Source organism: Schistocerca cancellata, chromosome 4 (assembly GCF_023864275.1).
Source record: "Schistocerca cancellata isolate TAMUIC-IGC-003103 chromosome 4, iqSchCanc2.1, whole genome shotgun sequence".
In the NCBI taxonomy this organism is placed as follows: Eukaryota; Metazoa; Arthropoda; class Insecta; order Orthoptera; family Acrididae; genus Schistocerca; species Schistocerca cancellata.
Window position 1 is genome coordinate 417,739,737 of NC_064629.1, and position 22,172 is coordinate 417,761,908.

Consider the following 22,172-nt stretch of genomic DNA (forward strand, 5'->3'; position numbering starts at 1 on the left):
TTAAGTGATAAAATCTTGTTGCAAGAAATGTAGATCAGATCTTGTTCCAAAACCAAATACATTGCACATCCTTAATCAACAATGTGATTTGATCTCTTTAATTGCTGTTTTGTCCTGTTGGATCCATACACAAAAGTAATCCCTGCACAAAAATTGATGACAACAGCTCTTTAAATATCTGCAACATGAACTAAAATCATGGTAGTCACTATATATGTGAAATTCAAACAGCTATGTCACTTTATGTTAATGAGTTTGATTTTTCACAGATCAAGGCTGTGGATAAATATGACACATACATATGTTTCATTACAATTTTCATTCTAGATTCCTCGATTCTGTGATAATTACAGAAACTGAAGTAACCTAAGAAAGTACTCACTAGCCTTTAGCATCTTTACACATAGTAGACAGTTACATGTTAGTGAGTAGGATGACGACGGTGGTGGTGGTCTCGGTACCATGAACAGTCCATGCAGTTGCGATAACAGTCCCCCAGATGGCACAGTGGCTACTGCACCTGCCTACTAAGCATGAGATCCTGGGTTCGAATCCTGGTTCGGTACATATTTTCGCAAGTCGCCGTTGATTCCGCTTAATTTACTGCTGCAGCTGATGGCAGTTATCTCCCTTCAATTTACATTTTCTGTTTCACAGCTGGGGGATCTGTGTCGTGTCTGTTCTTTCAAAGGAACAGACACCATGCATTCAAATACAGAGGAGCTTATGAAGATAGCGATTCAGCGAAGCAGGTGCTGCAGCACTCAGCACCATATAGTGCCCATCATGGTAGGCACTGCCGTGTGAAGCATCCAGACCATGCATGGATATGCAAACTGTTATAGTACACTCAGTAGTGAAAGCATTAAATTCTACATTGTGATGATGTTTCACTGAAGGAGGTTGTAATGAAGATCCTCATATCAAAAGATGTAGAGGGGCAAAAATGACATTCATACAATGAAGGCTTTCACGACTGGATGTTTCAGCTGCTGAGAATTCTTCCGGGTTGTATGGCCGTGGTCCGTGGAACTCTTCTATCCCTGAAGTTTCGCCCAAGGCTATCATGTGAAATCTATACCACTCCCAATTTCCACGGCATTTAGGCCGCTCTTTGATGTCCGACTCCGTCAGTCAGCAAGACTCAGCACAACCAGGATTACCTCTGAAGATGTCCAACACAGCCTTGGACGAAATGTCAGGGATAGAAGAGTTCCATGGACCATGGCCATACAACCTGGAAGAATTCTCAGCAGCTCAAAAATGACAGTAAAGAAAAGTGATTGCAGAATAGACAAGCAATCAGCATTTTTCAGTAGAGGGAAGGAAACCTAAAAGTAGTAGCCATCATTCACCTGTCATCTATGGCCCTCTGTGCACCAAACTAGCCTTGGTGCCGATTTTGGATAGTGGCACTTTGCCATGCACAGCATACTTTAACCACGGTGGCATGGAAACATTTTACAAAATTAGTCGTTTCGGAAATACTTCCACCCTTGACCCTAAAGCCAATGTTCATGTCATCTTGGACAGCAGATAAATCAGTCCATTTTTGCATTAGGACAATGGCTGCACTGTTTTCCGCATCCCCTGACATGCTTTATATAACCTACACTGCTAATGCTGCCACTTGCTGTCTTTGAGTGGTTAGTGCACATTGACATTGAACATATGCGGTGGTTACATTAATGTGACTTGTCTGTGTAATATCACAAGAACACATGAACATTATTCTTTTTTGTGATCACAAAATACAAGGAAATGCAACTAACATTTCCCATAATCAAGAGTACCGAAGAGTTTAGTGAAAGATTTCATGACCTGAAGTATCACACAAGTCCTTGAGCACCAAATCTCAAGATGATGTGGCTGTCACCAGTATATGAATGATGATATAATTTATCAGAAGGCCACAAGAAATACAATGTTCTGCCAGGAAGCATTAAAACTGAAAAAGGGCTGTACTGCTGATACTCATGGCACTTTTCCCATATCAGCACATATTTGTACTATACAGCATTTACCACATTTGCATACGGTACCTGGAACAGCTGCTACTGAAGCCAGCTAGTAGATCACTTTCATCTGTTGTCTTTTTTGATGATTCTGACTATCTTCAAACACTCTCCATGCATGGAGAAAAAAGCCACTGAACTTGATAATATATCAGTTTGCTTCCACTCCCATTGTGGATTTCACATACCACTTTGCAGACCAATATTTGGCTGTCAGTTGAACATGTGTCACTCTCTCACGGTTGAGGAGGAGGAGGAGGAGGAGATGATTAGTATTTAATGCCCCGTGGACAATGAGGTCATTACAGATGGAGCACAAGCTCAGATTAGGGAAGAATGGAGAAGGGAAGCTGCCATGCCCTTTGGCTTTAAGCAATTTAGGGAAACCACAGAAAACCTAAATCAGGATGACTGGATGCAGGTCTCTCTCAGTTGAGAAAGCAAGTCGTTGCAAACTGAATTAGGTTTGCTGGAGTAAATAAAATGTTCTACATTTATATGATTATTCCTGAATATTTATTCTTCAATGCATAATACATGGTGGCAACTGCAAGTGAGAAGCAGAAGAAAAATCCAACAGTATTTAATGTTACAGAGTAACTCAATTTGGATTAACTTTTAATGTGCAAAGCTGAAATACGTCTTTATGAAACACTGTATTTGGCAATAATTTGAGCCTTTTTTTTAAGTTTCAGGCTTGAATGCAGATAGTAAGTGCAAATATCAGTGGCAATGAAACTGAGTCATAGCTCAAGATTAGCTGAAATAGCCTGATGGTAAAAGTGACTGCTCACAAAAAGCATGAAATTCAGTTTCAGAAACCAGTCTGGTTCAAATTTTCATTAGTTAACACATTTCCACTGCATTACATATTTGGAGAAAAACAATATACTGGTTGTCAAAGAGTCTCAAATTTCTTTTAAATCTGAGAAAAATTAGACTTGTATTCTGAATTTTGATTTTTAGGCCAGCCTTTTTCTCTGTTTCATGTTATCACTATGATTTTCCCATTGTTTGTACTGATACACTCAAGCAGGTGGACAGTGTCATATACCAGGTCATTTCATCAGGAAATGTTAAAATGCCATTGATCCTTCTATTGGATACCCATACTGCTGTACTTGATGTGGATACATTGAACAAATTTAGGAACTCTGGCTGTGACTACTTACCACCACTACTATCTTGACTTACTCTTTGGGCTTTTGTTCTTGCAACCCAGTGTGGGCCTGTCTGTTCCTAATTTTACAGCAACATTCTTCATTTCAATATAACAAAGGTTGCTTTCTCATCTGATCAGGTGATTTTGGGACTGACCATTCAGTACAGTAGTCTGGTTCATTAAACTGATAATGTAATCCATGACATGATGAACACTGCTGCCATTTTCAAAAATGAAGAGCTGGCTATAATACTGTCTAGGTCACCCTGCTGAACATGAATAGAACCTTATTTCAGGTGCTGCTTATTCTAGTGAGAGAATCAGTAATGGGAAACTACCATTATCATGTTAATCATTACCATCCTTTACCAGAGCAATTTCCACAACAGTGGGCAAGTCCATGGCATTACTGTACTGCAATCAGTTACTTGTGCTCTATTAAAGGAGACAGATGTTCTTTGTGAAAATAAGTATATTTAAGATTCATCCCATGGAGTATATGTACACAGAACTTTATAATGTTCATTAAAGGGTTCAAAGAGGAAAAATAGATGAGAGATTTGCACTAGGAGATCTCTGAAGCTATGTCTATTGTAAAATGCTGCTGTGAAAGCTTCAGTCAGATCGAATCACCATCTTTAATGTATCAGTGGAAATGATGTCCATATTGTAAATTATTGCATAGAAATATTTGAAATACATCAGTTAACAATTGTTGCAACTATGACTTCACTATTTCATCTCAACATATATACAGCCCACTTCCATTTCATTTCCACAATTATATTTTCACTCCAGCCTTCTCCCTGGTCCATTTGTCTGTTTTGCATCTCCACCAGTAATCTCCATTACACATCTCTCCATGGTCTACTAAGCAGGACTCAGGTTTGAAACATGTCACACAAAATATTTCATGTCTCACTGCTGTAAGTGGGAACTAATAACACACACTGATTGCAAAGTTATTGTTCCATACACATTAGAAACTTAGCTCTGAAAATTCTTTTTCCTTTGTCAAAAGTACTTCTGGTGATGTTTAATCTTTCAGTTATTTCTTCTGCTGTCTATTTGGTGATCATCTTAAACTACTTTCAATACAAAAAATCATCAACTGGTTTTATGATTTCATTGTTACTTTCCATTATCTTCTTTTCAATGTAATGGTTACACAGTGCCTTACACTTATAAAATACATATAGCAACATATAATGAAAAAACTGATTTAAATGACTAATGACAAATTATAGCTGGTCTTCAGATACTACAAAAAGGTAGGTGAAACAGAAAACTAAGTGTTATTTTAATCCTTTAATACAATGTGTAAAGTAGCTACTGTTCCATATTTTTAAATTTTGAGAAACTGTTTCAATTTTTCATCTTTACTTTAACAATAACCATTTATTAAGAGAAAAAAATCTTTTCCAATGTCAGAATTCATAACTTTTATCGTGGCATTACATGTGGAAAGTTTCAGTCAACAAAACTATTACCGACAAAGCATGAGTTCCGGTAGGAAAAGGTTGGGGAAAGTAACTGGTTGTGTCATATTCAAATAAATCATGCCAACAATCACCTTCATCATCAGGAGTGCCCCAAGGTAGTGCAATAGGACTGCTCTTGTTCCCTATATTCGTAAATGTTAAGACAGATGGAACGGGCAGCAATCTGCGACTGTCTGTTGAGAATGCTGTAGTGTATGACAAAGTGTCACTGTTGTGTGACTGTGGGAGGATATCGGATGACTGAACAAAGAATTTCTATTTGGTGTTATGAATGGTAGCTTATTCTAAACATAGAAAAATGTAAATTAATGTAGACGAGTACAAAAAGAAACAGCCTTGTAATGTTCTAATACCACACTGGTGGCATACTGTTTGACACAGTCACAGCTATTGCATACTTACATGTAACGTTACAAAGCAATATGAAATGGAATGAGTATGTAAGATCAGTAAAAAACTGAAATGTCGTGCGACGAGGGTCTCCCGTCGGGTAGACCGCTCGCCTGGTGCAAGTCTTTCGATTTGACGCCACTTCGGCGACTTGCGCGTCGATGGGGTTGAAATGATGATGATTAGGACAACACAACACCCAGTCCCTGAGCGGAGAAAATCTCCGACCCAGCCGGGAATCGAACCCTGGCCCTTAGGATTGACAGTCTGTTGCGCTGACCACTCAGCTACCGGGGGCGGACTAAGATCAGTAGTAGGGGCAGGTTGCATACAGAACACGTATGTGACCAATTCTTGAGTATTGCTCACGTGTTTGGGATTCCCACCAAGTTAGATGAAAGGAAGACAATCAAATAATTCAGAGACATGCTGTTAGATTTGTTACCAGCAGGTTCAGTCGACATGTGGGTTCTATGGAGATGAGATTTGAATCCAAATGGGAATTCCTAGAGGGAAGATAACTTTTTACAAAACACTATTGACAAAATTTAGAGAACTGGCATTTGTGACCGACTGCAGAACAATTCTACTGCCACCAATGCACATTTCACATAAGGGCTGTGAAGGAAAATTAGGGCTCATAGAGAGGCACATAAACGATCACTTTTCTCTCGCTTCGTTTGCGAGCAGACCAGGAAATGAAACTAAACAAATAGTGGTGATACAAGGTACCCTCTGCCCTACACCGAACAGTGGTTTACAGCGTATGTATGTAGGTGTACAGCTGATTTCGAGAACTCATACAAAAACCTAGATTTGAATGGCTGGTGGGGCTCTGAAACCAACTCTTCTCATATGAAAGGTCATAATCACTGTGCAAGATTATATATTGTGTAAATAAATACTGTCAATATAATTCATAGAAATCACTCAGAACTCAGGTAAACAGGAACCAACTATAAATAAAACATTACCCTCCTTCTCCAACATATCTTTAAATTCTCTCTTAATACAGGGTTTGAGTAATTCGAGCCTGTTTACAACTTTCTTTAATTCTTTCCTAATTTCTCTGTTTAACAAGGAATGTAAGGTAGCAGTAGCAGTTGGTGTATTATACATGGGTTTCTACAGCCTCTACTGGGATATTTGCCTCCTGAAGTATGTTTTGATCAATCCACCTGTCTGTTTCTGTAAACTTTAAAAAAAAGTGAATGATTTTTTACACACATCATATTTAAGTTACTTTTTAACAACACTCATAATGACAAACAGTCACACTGAAATTGTAATTTAGTGTCAAAAATACTTTTAAAAAAAAAGGGGGGGGGGGTGGCATTAGTGTGCTAAAGAAGAGAAAAATATTGTCATGTGCTGTTAAAGTCATAACTATTCTACCAACCTAACTTTATGCATCACACATAATATTAAAAATGTTAAGAGACATCTTACTGTAGACCATAAGCTGCATGCAAAATATTTTACATGGAGTTCAAGTTGTATAGCAAGGTTTCTTTTAACAAACATTTATATGCTAGAGAGCACCAAGCAAACAATATTATAAATACTTCTTTTGAATTGACATTACATAGCCTGTGATTGATAAATGTCTCATCTAGTTACGTATGCATAACCTGCAGCCAGATGGGCACGTGTTGCTCATTAGGATACGATTCTGGGCAATAAAATTTGAGTATCTGCACCAGATCCACTGAGCAAATAATTGCATGAGAATGACCTTTGGTGAGGAGGGGGGAGGGGTAAGTTTCAGAAGTTTCACTTGCATATTCTATTCATCTTTTTGTTAACTAGTTTCACATAAGGCCTCAGACTGTTAGTGTCCCCCATTTGCATTTCCATTTAGTTCTAATGCTAATGAGGTGGTTTCAAAGCTTTTTGTAAAAAGAAATTGTGTCTGGTACGACAAAGGGGGTAAATTACTTGAAAGGTCAAAGCAATGGCATACCACCTCTCAGAGGATCAAACCTATTAAAGTGCGGTGAATTTCAAGTTAACTTTCAGCTTTACAGCTGCTCATCATCATCATCATCATCATCATCATCATCATCATCATTATTATTATTATTTTCTTTCCTTTCTCAGACGTTATGTCCGGTTAAAAATGGAAAGTGAAGTGGACCTTGATCAAGCGTGACTCCCTTTTAACTGTACGGTATATGTTACATTGCATTTAGGAACTTTCGGGTAACTGAACATGTATCAATAATTACAGATTTCTGTAGTTGTATATATATGTTTGGATGTAGCTGTATTGTGTTGATGTACTGGTGGATATTGTATGGTATGACTCCTGTAGTTGACAGTATAATTGGTATAATGTCAACTTTATCCTGATGCCACATGTCCTTGACTTCCTCAGCCAGGTGGATGTATTTTTCAATTTTTTCTCCATTTTCTTCTGTATATTTGTTGTATTGGGTATGGATATTTCGATTAGTTGTGTTAATTTCTTCTTTTTATTGGTGAGTATGATGTCAGGTTTGTTATGTGGTGGTGTTTTATATGTTATAATGGTTCTGTTTCAGTATAATTTGTATTCATCATTCTCCAGTACATTTTGTGGTGCATACTTTTATGTGGGAACGTGTCATGTTATTAGTTTATGTTGTATGGCAAGTTGTTGATGTATTATTTTTGCTACAGTGTCATGTCTTCTGGTGTATTCTGTATTTGCAAGTATTGTACATCCACTTGTAATGTGATCTACTATTTTTATTTGTTGTTTGCAAAGTCTGCATTTATCTGTTGTGGTATTGGGATCTTTAATAATATGCTTGCTGTAATATCTGCTGTTTATAGTTTGATTCTGTATTGCAATCATGAATCCTTCCGTCTCACTGCACTGTGTATATCGCCTTTTCTTAGCCATGTGTTGGATGCGTCTTGATCGATGTGTGGCTGTGTTAGATGATATGGGTGCTTGCCATGTAGTGTTTTCTTTTTCCAATTTACTTTCTTCATATCTGTTGATGTTATGTGATCTAAAGGGTTGTAGAAGTGGTTATGAAATTGCAATGGTGTAGCCAATGTATTTATATGAATGATTGCTTTGTGTATTTTGCTAGTTTCTGCTCATTCTATAAAGACTTTTCTTAAATTGTCTACCTGTCCATAATGTAGGTTTTTTATGTCGATAAATCCCTTTCCTCCTTCCTTTCTGCTTAATGTGAATCTTTCTGTTGCTGAATGTATGTGACGTATTCTATATTTGTGGCATTGTGATCGTGTAAGTGTATTGAGTGCTTCTAGGTCTGTGTTACTCCATTTCACTACTCCAAATGAGTAGGTCAATATAGGTATAGCATAAGTATTTATAGCTATTGTCTTGTTTCTTGCTGTCAATTCTGTTTTCAGTATTTTTGTTAGTCTTTGTCTATATTTTTCTTTTAGTTCTTCTTTAATATTTGTATTATCTATTCCTATTTTTTGTCTGTATCCTAGATATTTATAGGCATCTGTTTTTTCCATCGCTTCTATGCTGTCGCTGTGGTTATCCAATATTTAATCTTCCTGTTTAGTGTGTTTTCCCTTGACTATGCTATTTTTCTTACATTTGTCTGTTCCAAAAGCCATATTTATATCATTGCTGAATACTTCTGTTATCTTTAGTAATAGGTTGAGTAGTTGATTTGTTGCTACCAGTAGTTTTAGATCATCCATGTATAGCAAATGTGTGATTTTGTGTTGGTATGTTCCAGTAATATTATATCCATAAGTTGCATTATTTAGCATGTTGGATAGTGGGTTCAGAGCAAGGCAGATGCAGAAAGGACTTAATGAGTCTCCTTGGTATATTCCACACTTAACCTGTATTGGTTGTGATGTGATATTATTTGAATTTGTTTGGATATTAAGTGTGGTTTTCCAATTTTTCATTACTATGTTTAGGAACTGTATCAATTTAGGATCTACTTTGTATATTTCCAATATTTGTAGTAACCATGAGTGGGGTACACTATCAAAAACTTTTTGGTAATCAATGTATGCACAGTGTAGTGACCTTTGTTTAGTTTTAGCTTGATATGTTACCTCTGCATCTATTATCAGTTGCTCTTTACATCCTCGTGCTCCTTTGCAGCAGCCTTTTTGTTCTTCATTTATAATTTTGTTCTGTGTTGTATGTCATTAATTTCTGTGTAATGACTGAAGTTAATATTTTGTATATTGTTGGTAGGCATGTTATGGGACAATATTTTACTGGGTTTGATGTGTCTGCTTGATCTTTAGGTTTCAGATATGTTATTCCTTGTGTAAGTGTATCACGGACTGTGTATGGGTCTGCAATGTAACTGTTAAATAATTTAGGTAGATGTAAATGTGTTGAGGTGAACTACTTTAGCTAGAAATTTGCTATTTTATCTTTTCCAGGGGCTTTCCAATTGTGCGTAGAATTAATTGCTCGGGTGACTTCATGTTGCAAAATTATCACTTCCGGCATTTGTGGTATCATCTTGTATGTGTCTGTTTCTGCTTGTATCCACCGTGCATGTCTGTTATGTTGTACCGGGTTTGACCATATGTTGCTCCAGAAGTGTCCCGTGTCTGTTATGTTTGGTGGATTGTCTATTATTATTATTATTATTTAGATGAATACTGACAGGAACAAAACTGTCAAACTCACAGATACCAGGTATCTGTATAAAATGTGGATAGACATTTTAGAGCTGTGAACAAAAGTGACACCATGCATTTAGTAGTGGGTGTAATTTAAGGAGCTGAAATGGAATCAGAATTTGTTTTTAAGGTGGTCATTAGAAACTTGCTTTAATTGCCAACCTTTACAAATTTTGTGTCACACCATATTCTATTTGTTCGTGTTCAAACAAGAGACTCAGATTCAAACTAGCATTGGATACAATTTTTTAATATAAGGTACTGAGTGTAAGGGTGGACAGGTAGGCAAATGAAACTATTCAAGACCTGAACAGGACATAAATACAAAAACTAATATACAATTCAGAGTGAAACGCTTGTAATTCGGAGGAATTTAAAGAGTGCTATGGACGTATTTCAGAAAAAAATTCCAAATTTGTGTCATTCAGAAACACAAGACTTGTTTCTTTTGGAATATATGAACTACAAGTGAGTCATGTTGAAGATGTTTATAAACATAAAATATCTTTAAAGTATACATCCTCAGAACTGTTGTAGCACAAAACTACTGAAAACACCATTCTTATGTCACTACCTTAGTAAAAAGGAGTTCTTATTTTAAAGAAAATAATTAATTTTCTGCAAAACTGACAGCCATCACATAATTTTCCTCAACAATTTTCTCCAAGTAACTTTTGTCAGCATTACATTTTTACAGCAAAATATTTTTTTCACAACTAGTAAAAGCTTTAAGGCTACCTCAAGCACACTTGTGCTACTTTTTATTTGCATCATCAGTCAACAGATACCATACCATACCAACCAACTAAAAGTAATATTCCTTTGTTTATCTACTCAAGTTTCATATGTATGTTTGTTTCAGACAGATTACTTTGAGGCAAGGCAGATGTTAGGGATTTGGCATATGCACCCAACTAGTGCATATACAATTATTATGCAAAATATGTTGTAAAAACAAATTATTTAAGTTTTCTCGCTCATTTTGGAAACAGATTGCTCATAAGTTTAATGACAAATACTCTAATTTAAAAGATTACAATTTAGAAATATGATACCTATGCATTTACACATGATACAAAATATCCCACAGTTTAGTAGGCCCATCAACATTCTATTATAATTCTAATTGCAGTATTTCTTTATTTTTCACAAATTCATGGCATTGTAGGGGTCATCCACTGGAGCTGGAAACCCGTCCTATTTTGTTAAGCTGCAGACCGAGGGCCCGTGTGGCATCATTAGACACAATAAAACTGTTTTCAAGATTATTACATTTATTACTCAGAATACAACACGCTGCCGTGTCTTCTGGGATGGCTAGTGGCTACGTAATCTGGAGAGGAATCCACTGAATCCAACAGTGGAATCATGGCTGCCAAAGGCACTCCATCAGCTCAGAGAGTAAGTCTATGACACCCTGGTGCAGAGGTCTGCCACCTAACAGCGAGGTAGGCACACCCTGTTGGTAACCTTGCTTGCAGATGGTGGGACCGCAACAAGGGGATTTGATTCACATGCCGTTTTCAATAGTACTCAGTCCCTTCCAGATCACTGCTCACATTGTTCTACCAGGTGGACCGCAATGTCTGACGTCATTCTGAAACTGGCCCACCAGTAGGGTGGGCTCTCAGACTTATGTGTTACTTGAGTTTTAGTGCAGCTTCTGCCCTGGAGCAGAGTTGTGTTGATACGTCTTTGGACTACCCATCGATGCTGGCTGCTGTGCAGACTTCAGTACTGAATGCTGGAATTCATTATCTGTGGCTACAGGTTGCTGATCATCTTGTTAGGCAGCAAGTGTAATACAAACACACACAATCCCACACACAAGATGTAACCATACCAAAACCAGAGAATTAATCCTACTGACAAGTGGTCTAGGCTAGTGGGGGTGGGATATTTATGTCATAAGGAGACACTCTGCTCCATGTTGTCATACGAAATGACTGAATTGGTTCTGTTCTTCATGAACCATCAGCAGTCTTCAGTTACACAACATTTGCTTAACGAATCTGTTACAGTGGCTTTACTACTTAGTCAAACCACTCCTAAGCAATGTTACATCCTGCCTAATGTCTCTAACATAATGTTACGAATGGAGTTCGGTCAGAACTCTGCTAACAATTTTCCGCTGAGCTTTTTTGCGGTCTTGCTAGAGAGTGTAGAAGTTCCTGTCTTCCTGACTAATGGAGTTGAAATGCTTCCTGCTGGCAGCTGTTGATAATTTTGCGTGACTGACTATCACCAGCTGTTTAAATTTAGAAAACTTGGGTTACCATTTCCTTATGAATTGTCACTAACAACATACATAAAATTACCACTTCCTAAGCAAGTATACTGTTAAATTCTTAAGTTCAGCAAAAAAAAAAGTCATGCTTTCCACTTATTTCTGGTAGCATATTTCATAGGGAAACAAAAAAAAAACATACAAGAAAGAAAGAACCAGCATAATTATACACCAAAATGCTGTCACTTTCTGGCATCTGACATAAAGTGACCAATCTTTCATTAATGGTGGTGATAATTTGTGGTAGTGCCATCTGACAGAGGTAACATCTATCAATATCATCATAACTGAAGGGAATTTTTAAATCTCCATGAGAAACCTAGAAAGTTCTAACAGTAATTACTTGACAAATAAAACGAGGCTACTGTAAAAACAGACGGGCAACCCAGCACTTCAGGAAAGCATTTCTCTCTATTTTAAGGACTCACAGACTGTCTTCGCATATCATTCAATATGGCATTCCATATAGTTATTGCCCATCTGAACCATGGAACATCTACAGGATCATACAGGTATCCGTATACAATATGTTCAGCAGTTCAGATGGGGCAGTAATAATTATAGGATTAGCATATTGATATATGACATGACATTTGAATATTATTTCATCTTTTGCAAGTATTAATATACACCACCTGTGTACAATTGATTGGGCTTTATGCACTTCTAAGTGTTTCGTGCTTTGCTTTAATATACACAGATACCAAGAGGATGGTTCAAAAATCAAAATTGTAGTAACACTAAGAAAGAATTTTTTTTTTTTAAATTAAATGGTAGTTAATAATACTGTTCTTAACTCCTGAAGGTGGTTCTTCATATTTTGTATGTAAATCTAACCACAATGCACAATGCTTTTGGTTGCACTCCTCTGCTGATTCTGTGTGATAAAGTATTTCAGACATTGAGTCAGAAGAGAGTTCCATAAGTGAACAATTTCATAGATGTATTATACCCCCAAATTCGAGCGCTTAGTCTGAAACTTAAGTTATGTAGACATTCACTTATAAGTTTCTCTGTGTGTGGTAGTCCCTATATATTTGTACAGTTCTTACTGACTATGATGACTTATTGCCAATAACAATGAGAATCCAACAAGAGATGAATAGTCTGGTTATGCATTACTAGTTTTCAGTTTACACCTATTTTCTTGGGGGTATTGTTCTTGCATAGCAATTGCACATATTGAAATTCGTGTTCGAGTCAGTAATGATCTCGTTTCAAACCAGAAACAAGATACAGCTGGAATTGAAAGTACTACCTGAAATGTACAAAAGGAATTTCTGCTGTAGTACTGCACATATTAGTAGTGGCAAAGCGATAGCTTACATCAAAACAAATGATATATGGTGCTCTGTAATTGGAAAAGAAGGGGGCAGGGGGGTCACATTGAGTAAGTTGTACCTAGGTTGTGATTATATACCTGTTGTCTACAATGTGAACAGTACTGTTTTACCATCAGTAAGATACTCCAATTTTATAGTACAATTTCTTTGTGAATGTAGTAATACATGAATTATTGTTCTACATTATGTACAGAGTTGTCCACCTGCTCATTTTCAATCTAATTTTATCCAATGTACAAATTATAACACTATAAACATCACCACCACCCCTCCGGCCCTCAAAGATCAATGTTATACAATCTGATAAGGGCGTTTACACAACAGCGGGTAGTAAAAATTACAAAATTATTAGTGCCACTATTTATTCAATATTTTAAACAGAACAAACATGTAAAAAAAAAATCACATTATTTTCTTTATTCAGATGAGCCTGCTGTTGCAACATATACAGGGTGTAATCTATTACCACTGACAACATAGTAAAGATGAAGGCAAGAGCAACAATTTCTCAAAAATTCTAGAAAAACTCTTCTATGACAGTCTTTTAACTTTCACAAATAAATATGCACCTCTTACAGTACAACAACATGGTTCTAGAAAGTCTAAATCTACACACACTGCAATTTTCGAATTCTTAGACTGCATTTTAATATCCCTTGATCAACATAGATTAGCTGCAGGTATTTTTCTAGATCTATCAAAAGCCTTCGACATCCTGGACCATAACATTCTGCTCGAAAAATTAGAAAGATGAGGAGTAAGAGGTGTAGCACATAGATGGTTGTGTTCATACCTAAAAAACCACAGGCAGAAAGTATCACTTCAGTATGAATTCAACAAAATAAATAAAATAAGAAACAACTCCTTTCTTTCTAGGGAATTACCAATAAAATATGGTACCACAGGGCTCAATCTTAGGTCCACTACTCTTCTTGATTTCTGTGGACGACTTAGTTGAATATATGAGTCCCACAAAAACTATCCTGTTTGCCGATGACACCAGCATATTGCTCACTGGATCCAGTCCAGAAACTTTGCGGTCCACAGCAGAAAGTTCTATGAAAAGACTTTCTGAGTGGTTCGCAAAAAACAAACTCTTTATAAATACCGAAAAAACCGTGTGTGTCGATTTTCATTTAATTCCTCCAACTAATCAAATGTCTATTCAAGCCCAATTAAAAAATGATCCCCTAGAAAATGTGTCACAAAATTCTTGGGTCTTTGGGTTCAGCAAGACTTAAAGTGGGACACACATATAAATAACTTGTGTAGAAAACTATCATCTGTGTGCTATGGCCTAAGAATTTTAAAGGCTACAACAAGCAAAACAACAGTACTGCAGGCATACTATGCACAGTTCCACTCACTAATCCGATATGGGATCTTTTCTGGGGATACTCAACTCAGAGTGTAAAGGTTTTTAGAATGCAAAAAAGAGCTTTATGAATAATTTGTGGCCTTAAAAAGATGGAGTCCTGTAAATCCCATTTTACTGGGCTTGGTGTTCTAAATGTTCCAAGTTTATTCATTTATGAAACTATTATGTTCACTAGGGACCACCTCCTGAAAACTGGCAAACTGATACAGAAAAAAAAATGTACACAACTTAGTAGCAGAAGGGAATGAAATATACATCAAAAATATCACAGAACCACCACCTATCAGAGGAGCATAATTAACATTGGTGTAATACTGCACAATAAGATACCAGAGGAAATAAAAAATACTACTCATCCAATATTTAAAGCTAAACTAAAGGCATTTCTAATAAAGCACTTTTTCAATTCTGTCAGAGAATTTCTGAATAAGTAACAAAATTAATTGTAATAGGTACCTAATTTTAATTTGCATACTATGTTGCTAATACTATGTATTATTGTAACTTATCTTTGACCTGTCCAATATCAATTGTACAATTTGTGCTATATGATAAAACTGGACCAACAAAAAATCAAATCAAAATAATCCTTGAATATTAAGAATCCCTTTTTCTTGCCCTTACAAAACGTAAAAATGATGTTTTGTGTAAATTTTACCTCAAATTTTCTGAATTTTAACAGTATAAAAGTAACAAATAGTTTTGTTTGTCTGGCCTTCTCACTGCAAAGCTATTGTGCATGTAAAAATTAATATTCATGAAATATAAGACTACAATGGTGACACAAGGGAGCATAAGGATATAGAAAATCTAGTATGGTACACATGCTCTGCAGTTTAGGTAGCTCCTTTTTTGGCTAATTTGAGGTTGTTTACAGCTTGACACACTGTAAGTGTCCTAGATCAAATTTTTCGTCATGACTACCCCTACACTACCTTGGCATGTTGTAAACAGTTATCATTCACACCCTTTATTTCAATCATAATGGTAACTGTTAACAGTAGTCTGTATGGATGTCCAATATTAAACTAATACTGACAACAATGAGTATTTTATGCTGGTTATTCATTAGTAGTGGTATGTGAGTAGTAAGTAGGGGTGGCAGCAGGGAGGGAGGGAGGGAGGGAGTTTTCAGTTATAGAAAATAATAGAAAATAATTAATTGTTAAACATGAAGAAAGGGAAAAACTATGTGGGAAATACAGATTTCAGTAACTATATCCAGCATTCTACCCTTCTTTTGTTCTGACATTTAGGTTACTTGTGTTGTTATAGCTGACGAGAGCAACAGCACTGCACTGAAAAAACTAGAGGTAAAAGTAATTTTGAACAACAAACTTCTTAGTTACTACACAGAAAACCAGGAACATTACAGTAATGAATCGCACAGTGAGTTGCCCTCAGATGGTGCTACACCTCTCTCATTTGGCACTAAAAATCTATCATTTGGCATTAAAAACCAACTTTTCAGAGCCAATGGAAAAATGCCAAATTACATAGCATAAAAATATCCTATCAATATGACTTACAGAATCATGGCACTAGTGGAATCTACATTCTCATAGACTTGCTTCAATTGAAAGCAAAATTTTATGAAGAGAGAGCCTAACACAGATGTCCAATCCCAACATACCTCGCTAGTTCAAACATTTATTAGGAATCTAGAATATGTGCTCCCAAGTTCAAACATCCAAACCTAAATGAAATTCTTTATAACCACAGGTACATGGAGGATACCATATATATTATCAGTAACACAAGATGACAATAAACTGAATTATTTATTCATCAGTGTCCCAGAATTAATATAAAATTCACAGTATAACACAAAATGTCTTAGAAGTGAACATCCATATAATACATGAGGGATGCCCAGAAAGTAATGCACCCCATATTTTTCTCAGCCAAAAACAATGCTACAAATGTGAAACATTACATGTGTATTATTTGAAGTCTCACGAGTCAACGCACCAAGTTTCTGTCACTTCCGACAGTTAGCGTAGTTGCAGGACAGTTTCAAAATGGCATCTGTAGGTGATCTACGTTACAAGCACCGTGCCGTCATTGAATGTCTCACTGCATAGAAAGAAATTGTGGGGAATATTCACAAACACACGTGCAAAGTCTATGGAGCATCTGCTGTTGACAGAAGTACAGTTAGTTGCTAGGCAAGGAGGGTGAGGTCATCAGAAGGCGATTTGGTGGAGCTCCACGATTTGCAGTGGTCGGGGAGACCATCCACAGTTGTCGTACCTGATCTAGCCCCCTCAGACTTCCACTTGTTTCAGTCATTAAAGGATGCCATTCATGGAAGACAGTTTAAGGACGATGAGAAGGTGATTCACACAGTGTAACACTGGCTCTGCCACCAGTACAAGGTTTGGTACCGAAAGGGCATACACACCCTTGTTTTGTGCTGGAGGAAGGCCTTAGAACTGGATGGAGATTATGTGGGAAAATAGGATGTATAGATAGAACACCATTCTTTTGTGTGTGTTATTCTCATTATGTTCAGTAAAGAATTGTTAAACAAAAATGTGGTGCATTACTTTCTGGACAACCCTTGTACACAACTAAAGTTTACTGGAAATCAGTCACAATTCATTTTTAATTTCATGTCATTGCTCATGTGTAACTATTTTTGTTTTTACACACTATTTCAGGTTTTTTTCCACTTCTACATTTGGAGAAAGTCATAACACAAAGTGCTGTGATAAAACAAACCAGTTTCAACTCAAATGATCATAATCTGGCTACATAAATATCAGGCCTCCTGTGGCACCAATAATAAAAATAAGATTAATACAGAACGTGAATCAATGTGTGGCCGAAACAGGATGTGGTTGTTATCATATGATGTGATTGCGTCTAAAATAAAAAGAAGTGTACATGCAATGTGAGCAAAATGGTGTTGCTTCAGGTATATTCCATTACAATGTCTATTTTCTTAGTTTATGGGTCTTGGAATTTCCTTTACAACAGCTAAGAACTGTTTTGATGATATGGTCTCTCCTCACCTGACTCCCATTTCAGTTAAAGATTTTTCACTATCTGGTGACATCTAGAAAGTTCTTGCAGTAAGGTACCAACGTGGTGAGCATGTAACAAGGTTGGTTGTCACTGTACAGTAGCAAAAGGCAAGGTTCTGCATGATACATCTGCCACGAGCATCATTCTGCCATCACTGCCAGTAGCATGGACTTCAAGATGTGCTTACAACATTTTCCATGGGTTTTAAGTTACAGTTAATGTACTTGGTCGCTGTATCATTCATTATGGTAGCATAAAGCAAGCATGTCAAATGTTATGTTTACATATGACAGTGCTAGTTCTTAGCAAATAAATTTTTCTAAGGAAGGTCAGAAACAGAAACAGTGGCTCAATGTGACGCTTGCTCCAGTGCAGTTACCAGGATAGGCAACAGCATGAACGTGTGGTGTGGGACAATTGGGCACACTGGTGCCGTTCTATACTCAGTCTCTGCACAGAAGGCATCCTACACCAATGTTATTACTTGTGTATAATAATACAGTAAAATCAATGTGTTATTTAATTGATTTTCATCATTACCCATTTTGTCAAAATCAAGTCAAAAGCTACCTCAAAACTTGTGAATCCCAGGCAAAGTGGTGAGTCATACTCTAATTCATTCTATAATTTTGTTACCACTTTGCAAATGGTCTACTGTACGACATCAAATTCCAACAAAACTTGTTCCTTTATTGGATTAAAATTAAATTTTTTCTTTATGTTATCGTAAATTATTTTGGTGATTATTATGTGAACTTGTAAAGTAGAACAACTGCAGGATTGTTCCATTTTTGGGTATTTTTTTTTAAATTCTGCATCTGTTCTGTAAATAAATTAGAAAGTTCATTTTGTATTAATGTTCCTACAGTTTGAATCATTTCAATAGAAACACTTATCTTCTGGCACCCCCTTTTCCATAACTTGAATAGCACAGAAAAAAGAAAATGTGCCAGAATATTTACATATACAATGATGAGCTAGAACATTATGATCACTGCCCACCACGAGGTTGAATGCTGCCCAGCAGTGTTGCAGGTACATGATGCTGTAAAAAAAAAAAAAGGGTTGACAGAAGCGTCCGATCCCACGCGTCGGCTTTGACCCGTGACGTAAGGGTGTTGTCGTGTGTGACGTCATGACGGCGCGGAGTTTGGTTTGAGTGTGGCTGTCTCCAGTTCTGTTTTATCTTATTTTATTTACTTTTCTGATCTGTTCGTTCTATCTCGCGAGATTTTTTTTTTTAATTTAAAAACACTTATTACTTATTTTAATTATCTGTTTCCTCCAATTTCTGTTTTAGTTTATTATATTTATCTTTCTGATCTGTTCGTTCTATCCCGTGAGATTTTTTTTTAAAAGACAAAAAACACTAATCAGCTACTGAAGCATCTTTATCTTCTATGGGTTGCAGGGGTTCGACCCCTGGGGAGGTGGGCGGGTATTCATGCATGGCTGTCTTCACTTACACGTTGTAGCTACACAAGGCTTCTAAATTTGTTTATAATTAGTTTGCCCCCCACCCAAAACACCCCATTTCCCTCGCTTGTCCCGTTAGTGTCATTAGGCTTCTTGTGGAAAGTGTGTGTGTTTGTTTTTGTTTCCGCCATATTTGTGACGTCATGGGTCAAAGCAGACGGGCGGGATCGGACGCTTCCGTATTTCCAAAAAAAAAAGTATATAAGAAGAGCAGAGACGAATGTGGAATCATTCTAGCAAAGATACGGGCTGCAAATGGGGAAATATGCTGACATTATTGACTTTGACAAAGGGAGATTGTTATGGCCTGGAGCCTGTGAATGGCCATTTGAAAAATGACAAGCTGGTTGATTGTTTTAGTGCTACTGTTGCAAACATCTATGGAAGGTGGTTGAAGGACAATGAAACCATGCGGAGGCAACAAGGTGTTGGAGGTTTATGCTCATCAAAGAACATGAAGGTCAGAGGCTTGCCAACTTTGTAAAGTAGTACATGTGATATGTGGTAGATCTGATGACAATACCATGCTGGTGCAGGCAAAATTGTTTTGGAGCACACCGTTCAGCACACATTGCTGCACATGGGACCTTACAGCAGACAATCCATGTGTGAGCCCATGTTGATACAAAATGGAAATATGTTGCAAGGTCAGAACAATCCTATTAATTGTTATACTAGGTCAATGATCAAGGTACCATAATAGCTATGGCCTATGAGAACATTACTGCCAGCCACCTACACTTCTTCATGTTTGACATCTTCCCCAACGGCAGTGGCAACTTCCAGCAGGGTAACATGCAAGTCACACGGCCAGAATACTGCTACAATGGTTTGAGTGACATGATAGCGAACTCATGTTGACATGGCCATCACATTCATGCTATGTGAATCAACTGAATACATCTGGGAAACACTTGGGCATCAGCTGTGCACCCACAGACCACCAGCCCTTAATTTACAGGAATTGTGTGGCTTGTGCAGACATCTTGTTCCACATACATCTAGTAACTTTGCAGGACACTGTCAATACAGAGCCACAGGGGACCCACATCGGCAGTCTTTGCAACTGACAAAGTATTTGTCATGAAGGGAAACAATTCTCAACATACTGTAAGAATGTACGAGTGGTTCTATTCACAACACTATTTGAAATACTAACAGCAATTTGTAGTATCATAGCAGAAACCAGGTATTCAGTTACTTTTCTCAAAGCAGTGAATATTATTACTTTAATGATGATATTAACCAAGAAACACTTCCTAATGTTCTGCAGAATCATTGTAATTTATGTTTCAATTCCTGGGGACAGTTACTTATTTTGGATTGCATAACATGGCTTTCGTTTTAGCAGATAAGTAATTATGCAGGGCTCAAAACCACACAACTAAATTTTGACACTAGATAGTGAACAATCTTACAAAATATGATGTAATCAACCCAAAAGGGAACTGATGTCACATTTTGTTCAAGCAGAATAATTCTACTTTACTGTCAGGAACACAGACCATACAAATACATATTTTCAGGTTGCAACATGGTTCAGAGTCCACATTGAATTAAGATCAACTACCATAGAACATACATTCCAAATGTAAAAACTGATGGGATCATATGTGTAACAACGGTCCAAAAAGCATGTCGAAAAACTAGGGAGCTCTACAATGACACACTGTACAAGTTATGAGATAAAATGAAATCCAATATATGGCAGCAGACCGTCAACTAAGCATTGTAGTACTTTAATTTCCAATACCGAAACGCCAAAAACTGAATGAAATTTTACTTAATACAACTTTTCTTTTTCCCTTGGATATATGCGAGTATATATCATGGTGGACTGTGCACAAATATACAGCTAAATAAGCAATTCATAACTGAATTGTAAAAATTACGATATGATGGGCACAGGTCTAGAAGTCACTTGCTCATCTAAAATGTCAGGGGTATGTCATTAGTACAGGAAACATATATTACACTCCACTAAACCTACATGGCGTATGATCACAGACGAATAAAGTTTTTATGCTCTGGGAATCTCACACTGATTAACTGTTACGTAGGCTATCTAATACTCTTCGACAAAATGTGTTGACGCCATCAAATCGTTAATGGTATTACTACAATGCTGTTGTCAACCATAGTAATCGTCGGACCCAAGATATTTCCTCGACTACACTACTCACGTATATTTTGTCTAACAACCTTCCGTACAATAACTTAAAAGTCTTGTAGAGAATGAGTGCAAATAGCAAATACGCGGCCAAATGTAACATTTTGTTAAATGATTGGTATAAAATTGGTTGTGGTATATACCTTAACGTTTTCTTGGCAGATAATGTATAACCTTTTTGCACTTGTTTCTTACGTTAAAATAAGTTATTAATGACATTCCCTAAAATACGGGTTATATATTGAAAATATATTTCCTCAGAGAACACGTGATACGAGATTACAGTTTATCAGTTGAGGTTTGGAGAGGAGCCACTGTTTACGCTACTGAGTGTTTACACTACGAGTTGCAACGACTGGTGAATTGACAACGATGCTCCAACAAGCGCACCGCCGCATTCGTCCGTCACGTAGTGCGGTGGGTCCGCATTCCGCGCAGATCTCACGTATGTGGGCAAGACGTGGCAATCACTGGTTTTTCCACTAAAGCTGGTGGTTTTGAGCACCTCTCTGGTGTGAAAATTTTGCATCTAGTGGGTAGTGGGAATTATGGTGGATTTTAAAATTATTTGGGTAGCTTTAGAGTAAAATTATTTTTTAAAAACGCTTGATCCATGCACCTTACATCAGAATCAGAATTTTTATTATCCCATAACATACAAAGTCAAACCACAGATCTGATGTACTGGGGACTCGTCATCATTACATTTACATTACAATTACAATTTGTATATACAGTATTACAAAAACAATATATCAACATTCCACTTTACATGTATTACAATGTA

General features: G+C 36.9%; 1 protein-coding gene across 2 annotated transcripts in view; it reads right to left on the minus strand.

Moving 5' to 3' along the window:
* The window catches only part of LOC126184225 (dehydrogenase/reductase SDR family member 7), a 161,691-nt gene extending 139,928 nt beyond the window's left edge, over nucleotides 1-21,763 (minus strand). The window contains exon 1 of one of the 2 annotated variants that reach the window (XM_049926594.1): nucleotides 21,529-21,763. The gene's annotated coding sequence lies outside the window, so the exon portion shown is untranslated. The remainder of the gene's footprint in view (nucleotides 1-21,528) is intronic. The other variant, XM_049926593.1, reaches the window with a different exon arrangement.
* Between the last annotated feature and the right edge of the window lie 409 nt (nucleotides 21,764-22,172).